The sequence below is a fragment of the Opisthocomus hoazin genome, chromosome 5 (genome assembly GCF_030867145.1).
Source record: "Opisthocomus hoazin isolate bOpiHoa1 chromosome 5, bOpiHoa1.hap1, whole genome shotgun sequence".
Taxonomy (NCBI): Eukaryota; Metazoa; Chordata; class Aves; order Opisthocomiformes; family Opisthocomidae; genus Opisthocomus; species Opisthocomus hoazin.
In genome coordinates, this window is record NC_134418.1 from 33,718,858 (window position 1) to 33,735,170 (window position 16,313).

Below are 16,313 nucleotides of genomic sequence, written 5' to 3' on the forward strand. Positions count from 1 at the left end.
GGAAGGCGGGGCCGCGGCGTCCCACTAATCCCCCCGCCGCGCACCCCGGCCGCCCCCCCCCGCCCCCCTGCCTGCGGGGGCAGGCCGAGCCCCCGCGGCGGTTACCTGCCGCGCACCAGCCGCTCCGGTAGCCCCGGCGGGGGGTTTGGAGGGGGACACGACCCCCATCCCCGGAGCCCGGCCTCGGGGGCTCCCTCCCTGCCTCCCGCTTCCCCGGCCGCCCCCCGGGTCCATCGCTGCCCACCGTCCCGGCGTAGCACCTCAGGCCGCCCCCCCCCCCCCCGCCCCATTCCTCTCCCGCACTCGGGGCTCCCCTACCAGCCGCCTTCTCTGCCCTCGCCCCCGCGGCTGCGGCCCCCAGACCCCTCCGACAGCCTGACAAAGCGCAGGAGGGACAAAACGGACGGGCACGGTGGCCGGGGGGGGGGCAGAGGGATGGAGAGAGCCCCAGACGTGTCTGCGGGAAACAAAGGGGCTGGAAACCAGTGCCGTGAAGAGAAATGTCTTCGAGGGTTTAGCTTGATCCCAGCCCCATGTGCTCTGAATGCTAATCTGCTTATTCCCAACTGCTGCCGAGTTCGGCATGACCCGATCATCTCCCATTTCTTTTTTCTGCCACAGTGGCTGGCAGTTAGTTTTGCCTCTTTGTCTCGTATTCTTCAGTTATTAGCTTGGGATAGTCATTATTTTTTTTTAATTGACCGCTGTTTTTAATCTATGCGGTTCATATTTTGTCAAGCCCAACTCCACCTGATAGAGCGCGCACACTTTATTTGGTGATGTGTGTGTAGTGTGTAGATCCACCTCTCCATAGGATCTTTTTTCCTCTCTAATTTTTGGGCTGAGAAGTGTTTAATCTGGTTTCCGGGCGAGCACATCAGTGTTTCCACAACCTTGCGCTGTGACTGGAGTCTAAAAGAGAGAGCGCTTTGTGCTTTCCATGCGGGATCCCAAGTACCTCCAGTGGAGGGCGGCCTTCCTTCTGTGGCCTCCAGACTGCTCAAAACGCAACTTTACCAATTTAAGCTTTTGGTTGTAAGAACGAAAGTGCTCCAGTGCTAAGGAAAAGCAGGTTCTACAGTGTTTGGTATTACCTGTATTCATTTTAGTGCTACTCCTCTGTGATCAATTTATTGTTGCAACATTACAGTTAGTATCTTAATCACTCAGGAAGTTAAAGAACACTCTGCTGGGGTTTCTACAGCAACCTGAGTTACTATGCCATCACATGTGTCTGTTGCACTTCTTTGTGGATGTAAGCACGCAGATTGTTCGTTCTTTCTGAGGTTTCTTCTCGGGGTATGCATATGCATTAGCGTAGAAACTGTCAGGACTGGCAAGAGTTTAATTTGTTTTCAAAGTATTTGAATATGTGCAACATTAGCCTGAAAGCAACTCATTATGGCCATTTTTAAATTGTCTGAAAATTTGTTGCTGTCATGACAAGTTGGTTGCTTTTATCCTTTGTAAGGACCAGCTAAAGGCATGCTCAGTCTAGCTGGTTAAGGCTTCCTTCATTGCCTAGTAAAGACTTTTTGGCATCACAATAACAGCAGTACTTCATTTTCACTGACCTAAGCTCTTTTTTTTTTCCCCTCTAGCCTGGAGTGGAAGGGTTCTGCTGATCAGCACCACCGGAGGAAGACAACAGATGAGTACGATGAATCTTGCAAAAGACTTCAGGCAAAGCTTTGAGTCTGGGACTTATTCATGTATTCTGATTTCGTTTGCCTCCCCGAGGTGTGTGGCCCAGCAGGAATCTTACATGTCGAGAACTTTCTTTGCCTACGTAGCATAGAGGTGTTTGCACTTGAGGTTGCAAAACGCTACTAAACAGGAGGTGGGGGGGGGGAAGAGGGAGGCTACACAGGGTAAAAGCTTTGAAAGTAACTAGAATTATAAAAGGAGCATCGAGAAGAAAAAAGTCAGTCATAATGATTCCCTCCCCTAGACAGGGTTCAGGTTTAATCGAATGAGCCACATGTACAGATTCACTCTTGAACATTTTAATTTTTATCGTGATTGTTATTTTTTATGTAATGAAATAAGGAGAATGAGCCTTATTTTTTTTTTTTAATAACTGTAAATCAGCTTTCACTCTAATGAGGTCTGTTAATGCTACAGGAAATAATGCTTCTGTTAGAATTTGCAAATTAAGAACTTGGTCTGGCTTCCACTCCAGACACTGATAATAGTTTCACTGTAAGTAGGAGGGGCCCTGTTCGAAGTAGTACTGGAACTGATGCAGTTTGCTTTCCCAGGACGTATGCTTCGCACTTTGGTTGCAGCTTCTGTCTTGGCCAGAGCATTTACAAGTGTCTCCCCCATATGGTTTCGCTTGTGTTTGCACCGTGTGAGCTCATGTTGCAGTTTTCTCTCGGCTGTGGCACTTACAGGTGCCATGTATAAAATCACTCTCATCTGCTCGACTACTTTCAGTAGCTTGTAGGAAGCTCATTAAGTGACTTCTGCCCCTGTCTCATTTCTCGCAATTGGTCAAAAGTTAATTGGGAAGAGCAAAGACAAAACAACATGGACAGACAGTGTGGTTTTGAGAACCTTGATTCTTCTGGACATCACACTTCAAACAACAGTGAGAATTATAAGTGTGCCTAAAATGAAACTGCACTATGCTTGAAGGGCGGACTTTACCTTCACATGTTTATAAACAAGAAACAAAGGCTTGTTACTCTGATACAGCTGATACAGCTTTCAAAAAATGCCAAATATGAGATGTTCTTAGTGCATTTAGTTGCCTTTAAAAGTTTAGTCTCTGTTGTACAAAACTGTTGAAAGCTCAGTCACAATTTGAATCAGAAATGAAAAGGAAAGAAAAAATTATGTTTGCTCAATTAGGAAAATGAGCAAGTAGATCTTTGGAAACTTCAAAAGGTCTCAGTGGATCTGGGCATTACATACAACTGATTCTGAAATTACAGTATCCGATTTTTCAGAAAAAAAATTGTTGCAAAATGTTGAGAAAATAATAAATCTTTGGAAATTGTGCTAGTTATACTTCTGCATCAGCAACGTGGAATTTAAAGCTAGTAATCTGTGTTTAACAAAGCCTGCATTTTTCTATGAAAAGAAAGGCTTGTTTTGGTCTTTCTAGATGGGTAGAGAAAATAATCCATTAAGGTGACACTACGGTGGGTGAACTGGCTCTAGCTGAAGTACAAAGCAATTCGCTCTTTTGCAAAACATTTTCAATACTTCCACTCAGTATTTAGTTTGTACCTCTTACACACAGAGGTAGCACCTGTTGACAGCAGTCCCATGGAAGTCCTTGGAACAACGCCTGTGACCAAAGTCAACAAATCTGTGCTGCGTACCTGACAACTTCCATGAGAGCAGTTGTAGGAAATCATCTGCTAGAATACGTCTTAATTTCTGTACAATTCCACAGGGTTGGCTGCTTTTTTCTCTCCTGCTGTTTGACAGCCGCAATACCAAACTGTTGATAAAACAAAGAATAATAAAAAATTCATAGGTATGAACCGATCTGACCACTCCAACACCACTGCCACCACCTCCTCCCCGCTGTATTTTTGTGCATAGATTCCTCAGGTTACCCGAGAAATGGAAATATTAGCAATGTTCGCCTAATACGGCAGCAGCATGGGTTATTCATATATGCAAGGCTTAAAAGGAAACTTCCACAAGAGCTTCCCTTATCCTAATAGCTTTCTAAAAGCACTTGGTAGTTCTTCCCTGTCGCTGACTCTGCTTTTGCAATGAATTGTGTGAGGGTACAGGTTATCAGAGGACTCCAGTTGCATCAGGGGAGGTTTAGATTGTATGTTAGGAAAAATTTCTTTACTGAAAGAGTGGTCAGGCATTGGAAGAGGCTGCCCAGGGAAGTGGTGGAGTCACCATCCCTGGAGGTGTTCAAAAAGGGGTTGCTTGACAGTTGGACTTGATGATCTTAGAGGTCTTTTCCAACCTATGATTTTATGAATCATTTGCAGTAAATGGTTTTTGTGAATGTGACGGTATCTGATGTTTGGGTTATACATTCAAAAAGAGTAGCCCTGCATTGCGAAAACATTTAATACCAAGCATTTAAAATTCATCTGGAGAATCAGTCTAATTCTGCTCCCATTTAAATCAATACCAAAATTCGCTGATGAGCCTCTTCCTGTGTTCAGTAAAACTGCTTACCTTTAGTTTTGAGTAGCTCACAGAGTATGCTCTCAGCATAGATTTTAGAAAAGCTAAGCATTTCCAGCTGTTGGTGGAATTCAGTTAAAGTGCTATTGACAAGTGAAGATCTGAGTCAGTCCAGTCGTATTGCCAGTGACAGCCCTAAACCAGGTATTCTCTCCTGTGTTCCCCCCTGACTAGGTTGGAGTCAAACAGCGATGCAGATGTGACAGATCAGAGCAAGGGCTGGCTTCGGGCAATGCGATATCTGGCACATGCCCCCAGGAAGTAAGTACAAGTACAAAGCGGAGAGAATGGAGCCAAACAGCCAGGCATAACACGTTGCACTGAAATGACTTTCAGACGATGCCTCTAATAATTTCTTACTCTTAGTTGTTCACGTAATGAAGAATGCTGGGGCCAACAGATCAACCGCTGGAATCAATGGAAAAACTTACACACATGACCCAGTGGGCACCGAGTGAGATCAAAGAGCAGCAGACAGAGGCTGAAATCAGGACTGGCAGGAGAGGAAGCAAGGGTTCACACAAAGGAGGTCTCCTTCTGCAAAAGGCCACAGAATGGGTGTCGTAATGAGTCAACATTTTTCTGATGTAAGTCAGCGCTCTTACAAAATAATTTTATTCATTAATCTCATTCTTTTTAGCAAACACAGGCAGCAGAAATTTGAAATCCTGCCAAGTCTGACTCAAAATTAATTTGGGTTTGTGCTTATATGGAAGACAATAGGCCTTTTGTCTGTAATTATATATGTGCTCCATAGGGTGACCCTGCATTACACAGGATGTAACTGAACAGCCTGTAATTGATGAGGTTTCCATTACCACATAACCCAGTGCGCACAGTAATGAGATCACAGAAAAACCTTTTTTAAAGCATTAAGTACTTTTTCATACAACAAGCTGAGTTCATATTAGAAGGCAATAAGTAACCCGATTTCCTGGAACCAGGCAGTAAGAAACTCGATTTTGTGGAACAATTCGATACATAGGTGCATATGTGCCTAACACTGGATTATACAGACATGATGAAAAAATTGCATTTAAAACTGAAAGGTAAACTGAGTCATGCAAAACTGGTGAACACTTTTTGTTTAATATAGTGAGTGGAAAAAAATGCTATTTCAGCGGAGACAGTTTTGACATATCCAAAGTAGCTACACATCATTTAAAAACTATGACAGTTTTGCATAGAAAAAAAAGGATATTTGAACAACAGTAAAATGTGGAGATGTTTGAAAAATACTTTTTTAAAGCCAAAAAAAGCCCTGCATTCAGTGAAGACTCTAATTCTGCAAATATCTAACCTCATTCTGAGTATGTACACACATGCATACTGCGACACTTCCATGTGAAAAGTAGGATACATGTGTACTGTGTGTAAAACTTTGGAGGACTGAGACACGGTTTGCTCATGCTGTTGCTCCTATTTCAGCAACACCTGGGAACATGCAACTGGTACAACACGCAGTCTTGTTGATGCAGTTGCAAGGTGATGGTGTTTGAGGCTGTGTTTTATATTGCTTCGGTGAGCAACCTCCAAGCACTCCTTTATGTTCCCCTCCCAGCAGGGCCATTTAGCAGACCGCAGGTGTGCCATGCCACGGGGCTGAACGGGGAGTGAGACTCAGGTGTGAGAGCAGGAGTGCCCCAGCCCGACTGTGTCAATACAGCAGAGGTGCCGCTTTATTTCCTGATGCTGAGAACTGGAAGTAAATGCGGCATCACATATGCTGCAGTCCGTTAACCGGGTGAAAGGTGAGTTTGTGTAGCCACTCTATAAATAAGCAGATTTAAAGAGGCAAGAATATCCAAAGAGGATATTTTTAAGAAATGGAATGGAAAATGGTGTTTGTTAACAAACAATCTTGACAAAGTTTTGCTAAGAAATGGAACTTCAGTTCTAGAGCTGACTACCTTGGGTATATGTGGGTTTTGGTACTTGATTTATTGCGTCTGTCCTTTAAGGGAAGATCTGTACGTGACTCATTCTGTGCTCATGCTGGAGAAACAACCCACTCCCCCCCCCCCAAAAAAAAGTCAGTGGGTAAGCTACATCTTTGTAAAAATATTTAACACTTGTGGAAATGTTTAACGTTTTGGTTTAGATCTAATAGACAAAAAGTGAAAAAAATATTGTTTTTAATGTCTTCTTCATCATAAAACATACATTTTGGACTCTTTTTCATGTAGAAAGTGGCCTTTACAAATCAGTCAACTTTAGGTAAGCCTGCCACAGAGCAGGATGAAGCCTTATTTATTCAAAACATCCACTGTCACTGAGGACAACTGGCTCCTAGAACTGAGATAGATGACCTTCTACAATTTCCTCTGACATTCATGGCATAGAAGGTTCCCTGGGGTAAACAATGCTTTATAAATGCAGCTGTTTAAATAAGTTCTTCTCTCACAAATCATCCAGGTAGTCCTCTTCCAATTATTTATGTCTGGAATGGTAGCAGGTGTCTTCTCTTTGTTCAGAGTTAATCTTCTGAAAATATTTCTTAATAATATCTTTTCCAGAATTTTGCATTTCATTGTTGTGAAGTGTTAGTGCAACGAAAATCACAAACCACAGAAAGGTAAGTCAAGCAGGGTTGGTTTGTGTTTTCATCTTCCATCTAACCCAAGTGTCACCTTCGCATTAGTAGCAACAGAACGAGGCATTTCTGTTTCCTGCAGGAATTTCTCAGTGTCCTGCACAAAATCCAACAGCAATGTACAGACTTTTTTCTCTAGAGTTTCAGAGGGATGCAGGAATTGCTTTAGTGCTGAGCTACATGCATGCAGTGACCCTTCAAGTATTTGATTTATCTTCATTAACATAAAATTCTGTTACTGGGAATGAGAAAGAATGAAGTGAGTTACAGCTGTATTTTTACAGTTACGCATAATGCAAGCACATATTACACAATTATTAAACTATAACCATAGCTTATTAGAACATGGAAAATAAGCATAAAAAGAGGAAACAAAAAATAAATACTTGTTGAAGAAGGAATAGTTTTGTCCATGAAGCCATATTTAACATATTATAGACTTTGAACTTCTCAATGTTTTTGATCTTGGAAAGCAGCAAGCACTTTAGATTAGCACAAACTTCACCAGGAGGGCATTCGGCCTACAAATTGAAATGCAAAGTAAGACATGTTCCTTTTTCCATTTTCCCCTCCTGTATATGTATATAAGTATAATCTGGCCCGTATGTTTTACTTATTTAACAAACTATTTTGGAGGGAACCCATTTTGCAGTGCACTCTTAAAATATAACTCAATAGATATAACTTTGAAGACTTTTAATACTTTGAAATGTCCTATCAACATAAAAAATACTGCTTTTTTTTTTTTTAAATTGCATATTAACATTTCAATATACGTTTTCTCAAAGAGGCACAGAAGAGTCTAATATAATTCCCCTGTCACTTACTGTTATTTCGGTTTGGTCTTTGTCCATCTCCAAGTGCTGGACTAATTGACAACGTAAAGAATTTCACATATTCCCAAAAGTCTGTTTTACATCTATTATTTTTAATCAGTTCACAGACAGACTTTTTAAAAGATTTCACCATTGTATGCAACTTGAGAAGTTTATTGTACATTAACTTGAAAACATTGTCTCACAAATTCAGAACAAAAAGCAATCAGGATTTTGCCATTTCTTATTTTCCATCACAATTCTCTATCAAGATTAAAAAGAGAGACCTGAACTATTGTGGAGATACTCATATGTCCCTTCTGCTAGGTGCTGCATACTCTTGACACCCCACTGAAACAGGTGTTTGGTCAACAGTACTCAAATTTAGTCCTACCTATTTTTATCCTTTTAAAAAAAAAATATGTAACAACTTGAATTTGCTGGATAAGACAAGTAAAATTTCAAATGCCCTTTTTTTTTTTTTTTTGAGAAAGAAATCATGAAAGCTGCATTCTTTTATCATTATTGTTTCAAAGGAACACATATACTTAACGAAGGGAAAGTTAAAAGAATAGTTTATACTTATTTGACTTAAAGAGGCTGGGATTTATAATTACCTGAAGAAACTGAATACTGTGCTACCAAGAAGGCATTTAAGAAATGTTAATTCTTACCTCATAAGGGTGCTGAAAGATCTCTTGGAAGTTATCAGCACATGTTCATAACGCATGATCTTTATATGTTCTCTTTTGGGGTTGTACTGGAAGCATGGGACTAATTTTTAAATATTTTGTGTTTTACTTGCAATTTGAATTAGTTGAAAAGTTTAGCTGTTAAAGAGGGAAGTATACTGTTGCATGATTATAAACCATGTCCTGTTGGCTGTATTTGTTAATAATTTCATCAAAATCAGCCAGTGTTCTCATGCTAGTGAATCAATTCTGTGCATTATGAATACAAGCATTAATTTGCTCATATTGTTACCATTTAAAAACATACAAATCTCAGTAGTTCCTAGTTTGCCTTCACAAATATATGTAGAGCTGGAGCAACCATTTCACATTGATTAATATAAAGTGACGCACAAAGATGTACTTGCTATTTGTGCCTCCTTTCAACATCTTCGTTGAAATTTTAAAATGCAGCTACATACACATTATAATAAATAAGGTGAGGATACCATCTGCAATTGACAGGAGATTCTATGCAAGACGGGATCAGAGCTGACTTTGCACTGTGGAACTATGACTTGTGGTTAGAACAACACTGGCATTGTGCAGACCTGTGACAGACATTTGCACTTAGATTGCCTTCATTACCACAGAATGTGGAAAATGCCTGCCAGGAGCTGTGGGAAGGGCAGGGAGGAAAAGCGACACATGAAGAAAGGGGGTAAAGAAGGCAAGATCTGTTCCTGTAGCTACTGGCAAAACAAACTGCTTTCTTATAATCTTTATTATTGGCTTAATCATCCCTTATTCATTCTTGACTTCTGGCTGATGTCCCTTTCTTATGTCTTCTGATCCCTCGTCTCATCATTATGATTTCCCCATTGCTATTTTTTTATAGCCTAATGGCAGTACGGATTTATACATTCCAACTTGCTATTTTTATATTTAGTCACCTTGGCTGGGATAATGATTTATCAACTAAAAAGTAAAAATTAAATTAAATCCATCAGATTATGAAAAACCACGGATTTTTGGTATGGATATAGCTATACAAAAGATACAGTGACTTGTCCTGTTTTTATATTGATCTTCTTAGCACATGCTTTATTTTTGTAAATAAACACTGTTACAGCACACACCAGGTTTTGTACTTTAGACTGCTAAACACGGTTATTTTACCCAATACATTCTAATAATGTCTAACTCAAACCTGCTAGACCAAATACCCAGTTCTATTAACTAGAAGTACTGCTAAGTTTGTTAATCGTAAAATCTCAAAACCTCTAATTGTTTTTTTTATTATGATTATTAATTATCCTATTTTGGAAACAGGTCTCAGAGTTTTGTTGTTAGTTTCAACAGAACCTTCATTTGGCCCTTAGAAATCAAATACGTAACTTCTGCTTGGAGCTGTAGGAGATGGACTTGCAATTTGAATCACAGACTCATAGAATCCCAGGCTGAAAGGGACCTCAAGGATCATCTGGTCCAACCTTTCTTGGCAAAAGCAGGATCTAGACGAGATGGCCCAGCACCCTGTCCCGCTGAATCGTAAAAGTGCCCAGTGTTGGGGAATCCACCACTTCCCTCAGGAGATTATTCCAATGATCACGAGCAGTCCATATGTCCACTGTTTTTTTCTGCAAATGGAGGTTTTTCTTCCTGAAGCTTCTTTCTGAATTTCACAGAACCCAGGAAAAGCAAGAAGCAGCAGAATAACTTCTTTCTCTAGGATTTAACTACAGGCCATCTTCTGGAGTACCACTTTTCATATTTCTTTACTCTCTTCTGCCTGTATTTCTGGTGCTTCTGAAGCTGTGGTTGTACATTTGCTGTAAAATAATCCAAACTGGATTGGAAGATCAGACAGATCTTTTTCCTGATCTGGTTTATTGCACAGCCACACCAAAAACACAATGGAGAGTGAACTGGCATGAATGTAGGCACAAGTGGCAGACCTAACAGCTGTTTAACTTAATTAAACAAGAAAGCATTAAGATGTAGATGTTGAAAAATGGAGTATTTGTAGAAGCCACAGTTCACTGATAACACTGTAAATGCTCTGGAAAACAAGTAAAGAGGAGACTGGGAAAAGAAGAGAAACAATAAATTCAGGGATATGTTTTTAAATATTCCATGCAAATAAGATGCTAATGCAAGATATTCCATCTAATTAGCTACGGAGGTATCCAGGAAAATATTAAAGAATATTGAAAATAAATTTAAAATGGAAAAGTACTGAGTATATGAGGTAATATATGAGTTTTCTGAAATACAGAGACTTTAGATATATGAGGTTTTCAGTGTACAAAGCTACCATATACTGTAATATTCTGTATAGTATCATTATCTAGTCACCTTTATTAATATTTAGGACAAACAACACAGCTCTGGGACAAATTAAAGGCACTATAATCACATAAAATATGCACAAATACTGTATTTAAACATAAAAAATTAAGGGATTTTTTTTGCAAGCATGATAGGACACAATTTCTGACTGTAAGATAAAACTGGCAGTATAGTTTTAATATTTTGGGTGAGCAACATAGGGAAAGCAGGAAAGTGATACACAGTGTTTTCTGATCTCAGTGCTTATAGAGTTAAGTCTGTAAGTCATTGAGCATTGAGGTGTATGGAAATATGTTTCTTTGTTATTCAAAGCATAACAAATTCACACTTCTTTAGCACTTTGAATTATAATAGTAAAGCCAGCAGATGTCATGTAATTGGATTTGTACTGCCTCTGACGGGAGTGGACCAAATTCAGCTGGATATTAGAACAACTAATATCATTGAAGTTCATATAGTTACTAGAGATTTGCTCCTGCCTGACTAAGAGGGCAGTGTTAAAATAAGAAAGGGGGCCAATTTAGGGGGAATGTTAAAATGAGGAGTAAATACAGGGCTAGATGCAATACAACATAAAGCTGTACTCCATCCCCGCTTCATGTTCTATTTTTTGAGTCATATACACAGAAATTTCAGTTAAAAAGCCAGCTGTATTTTAACACCTTCTCTGAATGTGGTGGGAAGCCAGTAATGCTTGATCTCCAAGTGAAGTGGGACCTGGGGGCTCAGGGGACTGTTTTGGTTATTTTTTTTACTAATTTAGAAGGACGATTTTTAATTGAAATTGTCATGATTGACTGAATTTGTCAAAAGAAGGTCTGTGTTAATCTCTTTGTTAAAATACGAATGTAACTGTTGGCAAGCTGCATGGATGACTATAGCATGCAAGGTAGCATCTCTGAAATCACATATGCCGAGCATCGAAGTCTTAATAGTGAGAGATATCAAAACACATCATTATAGCTCCAGAAAAAATATACAGTATCCTACAGTAATGAAGATGAGTTAGGGTCATATTGTGCCAACCTTTTTCACTTCTAGTAGTAGCACTGCATTGTCTATTCTGTGTGAATAGTCCCAGTGACTTCAGTGGAACTCTGAATGGCGGTGGGCTCGTGTGAGCTGGGACGGTGCAGTACAACCATCTGTGTCCTCACGAGAGTTAAAATGCCCAGATTTTCTTGTAACCATGGGGAAATTCTCAGTTCTGAGTTCCACTGCCGTATATGGTGTGCCTTAGACTATATGGACAAGTCACTAGTAAGTTTCTGCCACAGGTAAAAGAAAAAAATGTAAAACAGCTTGCTCTTTTTCCCAACCCAAACAAAAAGGCTAAATCTTACCTTTTGGTATAGAAATGAACACAATGAATTTGTAGAATAGAATAGAATAGACTATTTCAATTGGAAGAGACCTACAGCGACCGTCCAGTCTGACTGCCTGACCCCTTCAGGGATGACCAGAAGTTGCAGCACGTTGTTGAGGGCGGTGTCCAAAGGCCTCTTGAACACTGCCAGCCTTGGGGCATCGACCACCTCTCAAGGAAGCCCGCTGCGGTGTTTGACCACCCTCTTGGTAAAGAAACGCTTCCTCATGTTCAGTCCAAAGATTTCTAAGCAGGATGTCTTGAATTGAGAATATATTCTATATTTTTGGTAGTTTGTAATATTTCTAGAACAAAACATGTTGATCTGAGGAGTTTTTAAAAGTGGGAACCATTTTCATTCCCTGCAATTTAACAAATTCAATGCAAGTTCTTAAAAATTCTCTCTTGACCCATCCACTTTTTTCAGCAAAACAAAGTTCAGTTCAATAAGGTTCTCTAGCTCTAGTCCAATACTGCTGTTCTTCTGGCAATGCTGGACACTGCTTGAAGAAGCCAGAACAACGTTTTGCTCAGAACGTTCAAGAAACTAAATTAATTCATTCCATGTAGGGGAATTAGAATTATTTTTAGAATTTTTTAAACATTTGTGTTCAAGTTACTTATTCTTGCTGACAAAGCAGGATGAAATACGATGCTATGTGAAAGCAAAGCAATTAAATAATGTCTTTCAAAATTCCTTTCAATAGTCCCCTCCAGGTTAGTAAGGAGGCTGTGATCAGTTGACCCAGAGGCAGCAGCTCTCGTGCTGAGCGCAACATGCAACATCAAGGCTTCATGTCCATTGCAAAGGACGTGTACAATACTGGATCAAATGGCAATGAAATTTGATCTGGATGAAGTGGATGAAGTGTGAAATCGCAGCACATGTTTGTCAAATTATCCAGAGCATATGGCGTTGTTTTTATGAAGGCTCTTATCTTGGCTGTATGTTGGCTTACTGAGGACAAGCAGTACTCACCTAATCAAAACTCTGCTGCTGCTAGGTTACTTCTAGATTTTTAAGCAAAATTTGAACTGCTACAGTGAGTCTGTATACATACATGGTTATAGTGTTTTTGCAATATGTTCATGAAGTCAGATTTGCCATCTTGTAGTGACATAGCCTAAGGCAGAGTTAGAAAAGCATGCGCAGCCACAACCACTGGGTGATGTGGAGGCTATTACTTCTTCAAAATAGGCCCCAAAGTTGAGGTTACCAACTTTTAAAGATGCTTTTGAAGAGGTAGATCTAGGTACTTGACTAAAAGCACGGGGAAAAGGGACATGCAATAGGAAAAGTGTGATGTTAGCCCATGCTAACCATTTTCTATCCATCTGTTTTGAGTTAAGAGATAAAGTTCTCTTTTATTTCATCTATTTGGCCCATTTGGTCCTTTTAATTTATGAATTTATTGAGCATCTAATTGGCTATAATTTAGTTTGAGGTTTGTGATGTGAAGAACAGTTCAGGTGAGAGTACAGTGATAAATTAAGCAGCTTGGGCCAAACTCTCTGTACCTTTTACAGTCATTTCTATTGACACAAAGTAAGCTAGCAGTTTTGTGCTAAATGGAGTAGACTAGGCTTGAATATATGTCAGTATAACACAAGTCTCAAATGGGTGTAAAATTCTACCATTATTTGTGTTTTATAAATATTTTATAATGCTATAAATGGTTAAAGTGGCACAGAGCGTCTGCTTATTACATTCAGCGACAACCACTTGAAGTTGGAAGTAGATACAAGTATGCTGGAGGACGGGATTTGAATTCGAAATTATCATAGCAATAGCAATAATTAAAAAGATTGAATGCAGGTCAGTAAAAAGAAGTGAAAGGTAATGCACTCAGGAATAATGAGTTAAATAAAAACAGGATGAAAAAATAGTTGGCTTCATAAATCTGAAGGAAAAAAATGGATAATGGGTCAGAGTTGAAGGCAGTTCAATGAAGTCGTTAGTTGCAAAGAAAAGGAAAACTGCTCTGGTATCTCTGAACAGGTCGGTAGCCTACAGCACATACCGCACCATGTTTGTGTTTCACAGAGCATTGGTAAAGGCTTCATCTGCAGCTGAATGCCTGCTTTGGGGAACAGCCAGTCACAAAGGAGTTGACTCAATTAGATGAGATGCCACGAGGCAGAAGGATCAGAAGTGCAGAACAGCAAGGTGAAAAGAGATGTGACAGCAGTCTTCCCAGCCACTAAGGACCGTTGCAGAGGAGAAGCAGATAAACTTCTGCATGCTCATTGCAAACAGTATGAAATGCATTTCTCTTGCTGTCCATATGGAGTAGACATGATTAATTCCAGCAACAAATATTTAGACTGGAGACTAGGAAAAGGAATCTGAATGTAAGTACCGCAAAGCTCTTGTATGGATTGCCCAGGGAGGCTGGTGCATTTCCAGCACTGTACATTTGTAGATTTGACACTACGTCAGGGATGACATCAGGATATGAGGCTGGATTAGAGGGTTCCATTCTTTTTGATGATTCTGTGGTAAGGTTCAAGGCCACAGAGAATTGTGATGCAATGGAAACACCAGTATCAGTGATCAAACCCAAACCTATAGATTGGATTATGGTACAGTGTATGTGTGTGTATAGCTCTTGACTCCAGACTGGCAGAATTTGGCCTGATACTTAACAGAAAAAAAACTGACCACAGACTGCATACAAGGCTCAGAGAGCCAAAACCACAGCATACACAGAGAAGAAGCAAGGCAAGGAGCGTTCTGCAAAAATACAAACTTTTTGTTTTGAAACAGTGTATGTTTATAGCGTAACATCTCTCACAGCCATTAGTGTTTGTGTAGATTAGCTTATCTTAGCAACCAGTTCTAAAAACGGAGCACAGGCTCACACAAACTTCATCACATCACATCCAGGAGGAAGTGATTTTGTTACTGTGCAGGGACTTCTACTGTATTCATTACAGCCAACAATATCAAAGAAGCATGCAGTAGTATGAGATAACATTTATTTTTCTATAACATTTGCATAGACAGGACAGTGTAACTACTAATGTATTCCCTAACTAGATAAAAAAAAAAAAAAAAGAGAAAAAAACACCTCTTGGTATTTTGGGGTTTTAACACTTGAAAGCTCCATCATTTTTCTCGGACGTTCTATCACTGAGAAATGTGCGTATCTGCAAATAGGTTCTTTCTGCATTAGTCTGCACTGCTTGAATTTCCTTCTCTTCATGCACCTTTCTCAGTTTTAAGTTTAACCTGCGTAATGCCATTGACATGCATACCATATATACCACTGCAAAAAAAAAAGAGAGTAACAGCTTTTATCACAAAAGTGTGGTGGTACCTGGCATTAAGATACCAGCAAAGGAACACCATGCTCCATGTAACAGGAAGCTGAATGTCACTTTTCAGCTCTTGTTGTCCACATCTTTGGGTCTGACAGCTGCAGGAAAAATTGGTCTATTTCAGGACAGCAAACATTAGCATTAATTGTAACTGCTGAGATAATTTGTAATGTTTCTTTATTATTTTGTTAAGTTTCCTTTTGTGAGATGCTAGGAACCGAAGTTTATTGCACAACTTTTGAATCCAGACTGCAGGCCTTTATTTCAATCTTCATTCTTGTTTTCGTATGAATAGCTGTCAGAATGAAAATCAGCATGCAATATAAATTACGCACATTCAGAAACAGGGGGGGAAGGAAGAAGCACAAAAGAGACAAAAAATCAGATGAAAAATCCTTTAAAGATTTTGCAAAACTCCCTCAAAAAGATGTCGGCAAAACATAAAGGTTAACCTAAAAGTAACTACGTTGGATATTGAAATTGGATATAAAGGGTGTACTTGGGTGAGAGATGTGTAGAAGTAGCGTTCTGGCCTCAAGAGACAGCGACCATACAACCACCGTACATAAAAATAACACGTGGGTCCCCAAAATGCAACAAATTGCCATCAGCTGTCAGAGCTGCACAATGCCCTGGAGAACAAATGGCGCTGGAAAGAGCTCTCCCAAGACTCCGCAGAGCTGCCTGCCTGGACTGAGCGATGAAACTCGTACCTCAATGGCTGAGTGAAAACGGATTTCACACCTATACTTGAAAAAACCACTAAAATTACATCAAAATAGGCAAACGGACTGCTGAGTGGCACCCGAAGAGTTCGGCAGCGGGGCTTCCGTCTGGAGGGCAACACGTAGCTCAGAGCCGTCCTGCCCTCAGAGCGGCCACCGCGCCTTCCCCGGCCGCCCCAGGCCCGGTACGCCGTCCCCGCCAAGGGCAACGCTGCCTCCCTGCCTGGGCCCCGCACGCTGCCCCGGATGCCGCTGCTCCGGCCCGGCGGAGCGGTGGGGCAGCCCCGCTGCCCGCCCGGC